Genomic DNA, 9,395 nt, shown 5'->3' with positions numbered 1-9,395 from the left:
ACCCAGCCTTCAAACCCGAGACAGGGGAGACACCAGGATTACCTCACAGCTCCTGTTGTCTCTCAAACAAGTCTGTTCAGACATCTTCAAATATGCATTTTAGCACTTCTCTCTGTCAGGGTGTTGACACCCCGGCTGGCTAAAGTGGGCTCTGGGCTGCTGGTGGCTCTGTGTAGATAGATCCCTCTCCCCCCACTCAGAAGCTGCAAGGCCCAGAGGCAGGTGAGCCTGGGAGCATTCCAGCCTTTCAGTCAGTGCCTCGCTGTGGGCAAACCCTCTTAGCACAGGCAGCCTGTCCGGTCTTTCAAAAGACAGTTCTTGGAAGTGAGGACAGAAGTTCTTTGCCACCTCCCGCCCTCCCCCAATCCCTCCCCCTCCCACTTCCCATCTCTCAGCTCTGGCCCAGAAGATTTGGAGAAGGGTGGAACCTGACACTTGAAGAGCAAGGAGGAAAGAGACAGGGGACCCTGGCTTACCCGGTAGCTGTGGACTTTCTCTGTGCCCTTTTCTATCTGACCTCAGACCCACTATTCTGCAAAGGGGTAGCCTGGTGTCTGCTAAGGTCTGGTAAACAGGGACCTGATTGCACATTCCTGTTAACCCCACTTATTCCGGAGGCTAAAGCAGGAGGAACGCAAGGCTAAGGCTAGTTTTGGCTACATAAGTTCAAGGCCAGCCTGGTCATTGCCTCTACGTATCTTTTTATTAGAAAAAGTTGAGAAAGCACAGGGCTGATGAGAGAGTTCGCAGGGAAATGCATTCACTGCTGAGCCTGGACTTGAGTCGGATCTCTGGCAACAACACGGTGGAAGAAATGAACCAGCTCCTAAAACCGTCCTCTGATTTCCACACATGAGTCACCATGACAGGTGTGCCCTCCTAAGTCAAGAGACAAATGTAGTCATTTATTTTATTTTATTTTTTTAAATTCTTTTTTTTAAAGATTTATTTATTTTATGTATGTGAGTACACTGTTGCTGTCCTCAGACACACCAGAAGAGGCATCAGATCCCATTACAGATGGTTGTGAGCCACCATGTGGTTGCTGGGATTTGAACTCAGGACCTTTGAAAGAGCTCTTAACCACTGAGCCATCTCTCCAGCCCGTAGTCATTTATTTTTAAGGATGGTGAATAAGGGGCGGGAGAGATGGCACAGCAGTGAGGAGCACTGGATGCTCTTCCAGAGGACCTGGGTTCAGTTCCCAGTACTCACACGTTGGTTCACGATCACCTTTAACTCCAGTCTCAGGGGCTCCGATGCCCTCTTCTGGTCCTTGAGACCACCATGATACTCATATAAGTGGTGCACAGACATACATTCGGCCAAAGCATCTGTACATTTAAAAAAATTTAAAACAGCATTTAAAGAAAAGAAGATGAAGAAACTCCCAAATTTAATTCATTTTAACAGAACTAACATTTTGCCACATTTGTGTGCACAGATACAGGAGTACAGAGATATCCTTTCTCTCCTCTTTCTCTGTCTGTCTGTCTGTCTGTCTGTCTGTCTGCTGTCTGTCTGTCTGTCTGTCTTGGACAGGGTTGCTCTGTGTATCCCTGGCTGCACCGGAACTCACCACGTAGACCAGGCTGGCCTTGAGCTCACAGAGATCCGTGGCCTCTGCCTCTTAGTGCTGAGGTTACAGGTGTGGGCCGCCATTCCTGGCTTTCTTATACACTTTATAAACGATCATTCTATCAAGGAAATGGCGCTGCTGTAATACCCTTGTTTAACCTACAGTCTGAATTCAGGTTTTTTTTTTTTTCCGGAGCTGAGGACCGAACCCAGGGCCTTGTGCAAGTGCTCTACCACTGAGCTAAATCCCCAACCCTAAAGGATTTATTTATTTATTATATATAAGCACACTGTAGCTGTCTTCAGACACACCAGAAGAGGGCATCAGACCCCATTACAGATGGTTGTGAGCCACCATGTGGTTGCTGGGAATTGAACTCAGGACCTCTGGAAGAGCAGTCAGTGCTCTTAACCACTGAGCCACCTCTCCAGCTTTTTTTAAAATTCAGGTTTTTGGTCCAGTGCTGTCTTTTAGAGAGCTGTTTTTTTGTTTGTTTGTTTGTTTGTTTGTTTGTTTGTTTTTGTTTTTGTTTTTTTCTGAGCCAGAATTCATATCTTGACTTTTGTGTCTCGATTCTTTGTCACATCTGTGCTTTCTTCAGTTAGGGGATGCGGACGTTTCAGAAGAGCTTAGCTACCTGCCACCATCCTCATGATTAGGCTCAGGGATGCCAGATGAGGGCTGCCCCACCTGCTCCAGGCACCAGCAGGGAGGCACAGGGTGTCCCCTTACCAGTGATGCTAACTGTGATCATTTGGGTACTGTAGTTCCAGCCAGATCTACCCATTATAAAGATTATTTTCTTTTCTCTCCTTTGAAATTAGTGAGTGTCCTGAAGGGAACCGCCCAGAGATTGCCCTTTTCCTCAGCAAACTCCCGCCCAGTTGTTTTAGAATTCATAGACGTTTCTGTCCTGAATCAACCATCATTACAAAACTTGCAAAATGGAGCCAACTCCTTTCAGCTTCTAGGATTCATTTGACTTGTTCCCGGTTGAAGTCACTGAAGCTCAGAAGGCCACAGACTTGTGAGCCTGCAGTCGCACATGGGCAAGGACGGGTTGACCTGCCCTGTCATTTCCCTGCCACACCCTGTACCCCATTCCTGCCTCTGTGTGTGAGGCTGAGCTCTGGCCAGAAGCGAAAGGCAAGGAAAGGGCTGCAGAGTCACCCTCCTGTGTGTGCTGAGATTAGGTCCCACTAGGATACTGCCCAGGCTGGCCTTAAATTCATGGCAATCCTCCTGCCTCGGTGTCTTAAGTGCTGAGATCATAGGACTATATCCAGTACACACGGCAGTAAGGTGACTGTGTAGTCCCTAGATTCTCACTCTAGAGCAAGAAAATCTTCCAAAGATGTCACTTCCATTACCGAGATGTCTCTGAACAGGGTTTAGGAACTCCCTTCTCTCCCACCTTTTATAAACGTGCTGCGGGGAAAAGAAAGGAAGGACGGAAGGAAGAAAAGATGGCTATAGTGAACCACGGAAATGAGATGAGTATGCAGTTGGAGGCAAAGCAACTGGACAGCTGTTCTTGGAAGTGAACCTAAGAGTGTGTGTGTGGTGTGTGTGTGTGTGTGTGTGTGTGTGTGTGTTCGTGTGGTGTGTGTACATGATGTGTTGTATGTGTGTGTGGTGTGTATGTGTGTGAGGTGTGTATGGTGTATGCGTGATGTGTTGGAGGTATGTATGGTGTGTATGTGTGTGTGGTATGTGCACGATGTGTTGTATGTGTATGTGGTGTGTGTTATATGCATGTGTGTGTTGAATGTGTATGTTGTATGTGTGGTATGTGTGTTGTGTATGTTGCATGTATGTGTGTGTGGTGTGTATGTGTGTAAGATGTGTGTGGTGTAGTGTATATGTGTGTGGTATGTATGTGGTATGGTGTAATGTATGTTGTGTGTGGTGTGTGTGTGTGTGATGTGTGGTATGTTTGTGGTACGTGGTGTGTGTGGTGTGTATGTGGTATGGTGTATATGTGTATGTCTGTGGTCTGTGTGTATGTGGTGTGTGTCTGTGGTGTATATGTGTGTGTGGTGTGTCTGTGCACAAGTGGGAGTTCTAGAAAAGGGGCAGGAAGAGTTGGGGAAGCAGTGCTCCGGGCCAGTTAAGGTGAGCTCAATAGAACTCCTGAGGTTGGTTGGAGAGTTAGAACAGCTAGTGGTTTAGAGTTACACATGTGAGTCATGGCTTGGTTGACATTGGGCGTGTGCTAAGGAAGATACAGGCAGTGGTGGTGCAGAGGAGCCTGGACAGGCCTTGGCCCCAGGATAGCATCTGCTCGGGGAGACAACACAGGCTGGCTCTTCAGAGACTGGCAGAGGAGCCACAGGATAGATAGGAAGGGCCAATGACTCACTTAGCCTCTTGTTTACATATTATCTCTCACCTGCTTCGGAAAGCTTTTGAAGTGGCACTAATTGAAGCCTCAGGTAGCTCGGCCTGCTGAGACCAGAGAGATCATGTCAGGGCTGGAGGCTGGCTTGGGCAAGGCTGGCACACCTGGCAGGTCCAGTGCTCACGGGGGTAGGGTGTGGTAGGAAAGTAGACCCAGCCCTGCCTGGGCCAGGACGGAAGCTGGGAGATTCTCAGAAAAGATGTGGGATCTGGAGCCATCATTTCTGACACTTCCTGTTTGAACCTGTTGAGTGTTTTGTTTGAGGCAGGGTCTAACCTATTCCAGGCTGATCTCAAGCTGGCTGTGTAGCCAAGGATGACCTTGAAATTCTGGTCCTTCCACCTGTACCTCCCGGGTGCTGGGATTACAAACACAATACCACCACAGGCAGTTTATTAATGCTGGGTACTGAACCCCAGTCCAGGCTTCAAAGGTTAGGCAAGCACTCTCCTGGAGAGAGAGCCCTCCAGCTGGCTACGTTGTTTTGTTTTTGTTTTTCCGAGGCAGGGTTAGTCTATGTAGTCCTGGCTGGCCTGAAACACACTCTGTATTCTAGACTGGTCTTGAACTCACAGAGACCTACCTGCTTCTGCCTTTCGAGGGCTGGGATTAAAGGCATGCCACCATCTGTCAGGCTCCCTCTTAGGTCATCTTGTTAGCTATCCTGAGCCTCACATGGCAGAGGCTTTGGCCTTGCTCTTTAGGAATTTCCAACTTTTGATCTCTAGAGGGAAGACCTTTCCTTCCAGGGTCTAGATGTCCCTGACCTCAGGCTAAAAGACTTGTGGGAGGGAATCTCGTCTACTGGGATTTACTTCTAAACCCACTGAAGCATGGTCTGCCCCACGATCTCCTTTGTAGTAAAACATGGAGGAATCCTACTGCTTCATCTGCCTTTGTATGGTAGCACCCAGAGAAAGGAGTCTCTAGAACTCAACCCCCAGGATCTTCTCAGACTGTGGTGGAGGGGTGTGGGGAGGTGGGATGGGAGGGGACTCTGTATGCCCCTCCTCCACAATGCTTCCGGCCTCTTACCTGAACATCCAGACTCCTCAGGCTTCCATCAGCTCATGTTTACTTAGGAGGCACAGTGACAACATCCAAAAGTTACACCAAGTTTTGGCAAGTCTGACTGAACTCTGACAGACTTTTCTGTCATGTTTCCTTACAGGTACTTAAACTGCACTTTGCTGTGTAATAGAATACCTTCCAGTGGGGGAGAAGGAGGGAAGGGGGAGGGGGAGGGGGAGGGGAGGGGCTGGTTCTCCCCCAGGCAGGATTCAACACGAATCCGTCTACTTTTCCGTCTGGAAAAGCAGAGGCTGCGGTTTAGGCTACAAGGGTAAGTTAGTAACAGGGGGTGGGGGGAGGCATGGAGAGGCACAGAGGAGCCGGCTTCAAGCAGCCTAGGTCGCAAGTTGGAGAGGCAGACCACAAGGCTTCTCTACTCTGCGGAAGGGAAACCCCATCCTGAACCGAAGGACGATGGGTTGGAGGTAGGTGGACAAGGAGACAGAAGAGCATTGAGGGACTTTCAGGGCAGAGCTGATGGCCTGAAGCCAGAAGGGGATGGGCTTTCCTGTAGTAGGTGAAGGAGAACAGAAAAGAAGACCGGAGCTAAGGGTTGGGGATTTAGCTCAGTGGTAGAGCACTTGCCTAGGAAGCGGAAGGCCCTGGGAAGGCCCTGGGAAGGCCCTGGGAAGGCCCTGGGAAGGCCCTGGGTTCGGTCCCCAGCTCCGGAAAAAAAGAACCCCCCCCCAAAAAAAAGAAGACTGGCGCTTGCGGGACCCCGCCCCATCCCCACCACTACCCCCCCCCTGCCCCCTCGCCCCTCTGCCCCCCCGCGACATTCTTGGAGTGTTAGACACTTTGACTTGTAGGAAATGCGCTCCGTGTTAGGAGGAAAACTGCTACTTGCAAGAAACAGAACCAAACAGAACTTGCAAGAAACAGAACTTTTAAGTGAGTCTTTCTCACTTAAAAGGGATTTAGAACACTAACACAAAGCAAGAAATACTTTTAAAACTGCTACTTGCAAGAAACAGAACCAACGAGAAGTGTCTTCGGAAAGGAAATTGGGGCAGGAGAGACTTCAAGTCACAGGGTAGGAGGCTGTTCTTCCAGGAGTTCAGGTCCAAGAATACAGCAGTCATAAACTAGAAGTTTTGCCCTGAAGCCTCCCTCAGGTCTCATGTGTGCCCCCTCCCCATGGTAGGACACTGAACAGCTGGGAAAACCATTTCGAGATGCATCCCAAAGACAGGGACAGAAAGCTACCAGAATGTCACAAAAGTTCTATCTGCTGAGGAGAAGGTCGGTGCAGAGTCGGGATCGACAGGGTGAGGGAGGGAGGAAGTGGGGTTAGAACATTGGCCTGCAACAGTGAGCAAGGCAGAGCCCATGCTGGATGAGACAGCCGAGACTATTCATGACTATTTGTAGACTAGGCTGGCCCGGAACTCAGAGATCTGTCTGCTTCTGCCTCCCATGTGCTAGAAATAAAGGTGTGCACCACTGCTTGGCTGAAATCTCCCTCAATCTCTTCAAAACAGGAAATTAAAACAAAAAGCAAAGTATTTCTTGCTTTGCGTTAGTGTTCTAAATCCCTTTTAAGTGAGAAAGGCAGGCTCGTGAGTTCACACCCCAGGAACTTCGTGGTGGAAGGAAAGACTCGAGAGTTATCCCCTGACCTTCTCAGCACCATGGCAACCATACATGTCCTTCACTTCCCAACACAATAAATGCATTTAATAACAAAGAGGCATGCTCTTTTAAAATGAGAAAAAAAAATCTTTCGAGTTCAGAAGAGCCCCCACCACTGCTAAGCTTCGGGTTGGGCGCCTGACCACACACTTCCAGCTCTGAGTCTAGAAGTGTGAACTCTGAAGCGATGGCAGTGAAGGAAGTTCATCCTTCAGCCGTGCAAGCCAGGCCGTATAGTGCCAGTGTGAGCTTCTGGCTGTTCTTCCTTTGCTTTAACTCTATGGCCTGCTGGGATTTCTAGTGCATCCCATTTTGTTTAAAATAACTTTTTGTGCTTGTCAGCTTAATACTGCGATAAAATACATATGAATGAAAGTACGTATAAAATGTGAATAATCAGTCAGGCGGTCGTGGTGCACACCTTTAGATCCAGGACTCAGGAAGCAATCGCAGGCAGATCTCTGAGTGCAAGGCCAGCCTAGCTTACAGAGCAGGTTCCAGGACAGCCAGGGCTACACAGAGAAACCCTGGTGGGTGGGGTGAGCGGCACAAAAACATGAACCATTTACCTTGGCTCCCACTCTTAGGGAATTTAGTCTCTTACTGGCTGGCTCCATTGCTCGTGGCTGTGCTAAGGCAAGATGTCACATGGGCCCTATGGTAAGGCAGCATTGTATAACCGTGGGAGCCAGGAAGCAGAGAGAGGAGGGATAAGGAGGAAGACACAGTCCTGGTGGGCACACCCTAAGGACATACCTCTTTACCTGACTACTACTGCCTAAGTTCCTGTTCTTTCCCCAGAGCCAGTGAGATGCCTTAGTAGGTTAAAGTACTTGCCATTAGTCCTGACAACCTAAGTTGGGTCCTCAGGGCCCGCAAGGTGAGAGGAGAGATCCACCAAATGTTATCCTCTTACCTGCAAGCATATGTGCATGTTTGAGAGTGTACATGAGGTATACACAGACACACACACACACGGACTAAATGAAACAAAAATGTGTAGAAATAAATTATGGGCCCACCAATGGCTTAATCAGAGCCTTCAAGATTAAGTCACATACCTAAAAGAGGGTGACCATTAATTAGTCTACTGCCTTTGAGAGAAATTTTGTAATAGGGCCGGTGGTGGTCCTAGGGGATCGAGGGAATCCTTTCCTGGGATGGACAAAGAGTTGGACTTCTGGGAAAGGCAGAAGATGAAGCCTAGGAGGAAGCAAAAATAGTGCCGTTATCCCTTCGGAGTGAGAGGGGCCCTAAAGCTGGGAGTCCTCTAAATGGATGCCAGCTTGGGTATTTTCTAGATCCCTGCTCCCTCCCATACACTAGTCCTGTTTGCATACCATCTCTCCCCTCCCGTGGCTTCCAGATGCTTCTTCACTGTTCCTCCTCCTAGAACTTTCTACACAGAAGTAATCCAGGCTCTAAGAATGGCCACTGGAGCTCTGTGTTACAGGCTTGGAGAAAAAGAGAGTCTAGCAGAGGAGGCGGTTGTGGAATGATCACAGACCGAGTCCCGGGTGTCATATAATGCTTTTTATGACACTCAACAATGACATCATGAAGCCGGGAAAAACTGCAGGGTAAGCAGGACCCCTCCAGGTGAACGTGCTGTCTGGAGCAGGAGTGGGAGTGGGAGAAGGAATAGTTACTTAAGCTACAGGCTGTGAGAAGGGGAGCCCACGACAAGGCACTGTGGTGGGTCTCTATCCTGCCCTGACCTAGGAGAGGCAGCTAGGCTCCAGGAAAGCCATGAGGGAAAGCTGGTAGAGTGTTAAAAGGTAAAGTATGCTTCCCCCTTCACGTGAGGGTCCAGAAGCAGAGACGGCAGGTTTGGTACAGAACCTCTTCTATGATGTCATCAGGGACTGCATCTACTGGGGCTCAGTCAGAGAAGTAGGAAGCTGTCAAAATAAACCCATCAGTATGCGAACCAGACTTTACACAATTGTTGGAGGAGATGAAGAAGGTAGGCTCATGAAGCAGGGGTGGAAGATCATGGAGAAAAGTCTCTCTAGGTTCCCAGAAGCACTGTGGGGAGTAGAGCTGAGATAACAGTGTCAGCCCAGAAACCAAGAGCAGAATGCCCTGGCTCCCTGGAGTGGAATCAGGGAAGGGCTGCTGTGGTTGGTAGATGGTTGCCTCTCTGGCTACTACTTGTTCTCACACCCTAGCCATGGCTCTGAGGTCCCTGTTGGCAATCTGGGGGTGGGGATGGGGGAGAAGAGGGGATACACAGGCAAGATGGAAGGGAAATTAAAAATGGATCATAAATCTCGTACTTCTGCATGTATTTGTTTTATTTTTTAAAGATGTTCTTTTGCTTTTTATTATATTTATTTATTTTATCAGGGAGGGGGTTCAGAAGAGAGAGGATGTCAGATACCCCAGAACTACAGTTAGAGATGGTTGTGAGTCACCGTGTGGATGCTGGAGTTCTTCGAAAGAGCACATGCTCTTAACCACTGAGCTTCTGCATTGTTTTCTTGTGGCCTTTAGCCACAATGACTTGGAAATTGGTCTTCCTTCCAATTCATGAGCAAATTCCCTTAGACTAACTCTAACCCAGAACTATACAGAATGAGCATTCTGGAAAATGTAATCTAGGTCACAGTGGCACAGAGCAGAAGCCTCCTGCCAGGGGCCCAGGCTTCCTACCCATCTCTGTTACATGTTTCCTCCTGCAAATCCCTTCACTTGGACCCTCCAGAGGGA

General features: G+C 48.8%; 1 long non-coding RNA gene across 1 annotated transcript; it reads right to left on the bottom strand.

The window, feature by feature from the left end:
• Positions 1-684: 684 nt before the first annotated feature.
• On the bottom strand, positions 685-8,170 carry LOC102548928 (uncharacterized). The gene is made up of 3 exons (XR_015648221.1): positions 8,024-8,170; positions 7,745-7,886; positions 685-879 (listed from the first exon to the last, which is right to left on the bottom strand). It is a non-coding gene; the product is annotated as an uncharacterized LOC102548928 (long non-coding RNA).
• Positions 8,171-9,395: the final 1,225 nt, after the last annotated feature.

This window comes from Rattus norvegicus, chromosome 1 (genome assembly GCF_021556685.1).
Source record: "Rattus norvegicus strain SHRSP/BbbUtx chromosome 1, alternate assembly SHRSP_T2T, whole genome shotgun sequence".
Lineage (NCBI taxonomy): Eukaryota > Metazoa > Chordata > Mammalia > Rodentia > Muridae > Rattus > Rattus norvegicus.
The sequence above is the reverse complement of the archived record's forward strand: the minus strand, read 5'-3'. Positions and strand labels throughout refer to the sequence as shown.